Raw genomic sequence first — 629 nt, forward strand, 5'->3', positions numbered from 1 at the left:
CGCTCCGCTCTCGCCGGGCACACTCCGAGGAGTGTGTCCGTGCCTGTGATCTTGCGATTGTGGTCCCGCTGCTGCTGAGGCACGGTGGCGACTGAGATTGCGGGGATCGCACATGATCTGGTGGACAGGTTGGAGACGGCTCGTCCTATCTCCACCCGTGTTCCCTAGATCTAGAGCTCGTTCTCGAGGCTTAGAAGCCTGCGCTGCTGTTCTTCCCCCTCTGAGTGAGAGGTTGCTGATGCGGCCATCTTTCTCTGAGGAGATTGATGTTGTTTGTGTGACTGAGTGGCTCGCGCGCTGCCGAGGGAACCTAGCCGCTCTGGTTACAACAGAGGTCAGTCTCGAGAGACTGATGCCCTTAGTAGACTATTTGGCAGCGTGAAAACTACTGCCAAACGTGTCTCAGTGGGTCCTGCACACTGTAGTGAGAGGCCACAGAATCCAGTTTGGTTCTCCTCCACCTCAATTCAATGGGGCCTTTCCAACCCTGGTGGGCCCCGAGCAGGCTCTGGTAATGGAACAGAAGTAGACACTCTCTGAGGATGGAGGCCATCGAGGTGGTCCCTCCTCGCGCAGCAGAGTCCGGGTCCTACAGCCGGTACTTCACCGTTCCGAGGAAGGATGAGGGC

This window comes from Sinocyclocheilus rhinocerous, unplaced genomic scaffold, assembly GCF_001515625.1.
Source record: "Sinocyclocheilus rhinocerous isolate Xijiao unplaced genomic scaffold, SAMN03320098_v1.1 scaffold4270, whole genome shotgun sequence".
Lineage (NCBI taxonomy): Eukaryota > Metazoa > Chordata > Actinopteri > Cypriniformes > Cyprinidae > Sinocyclocheilus > Sinocyclocheilus rhinocerous.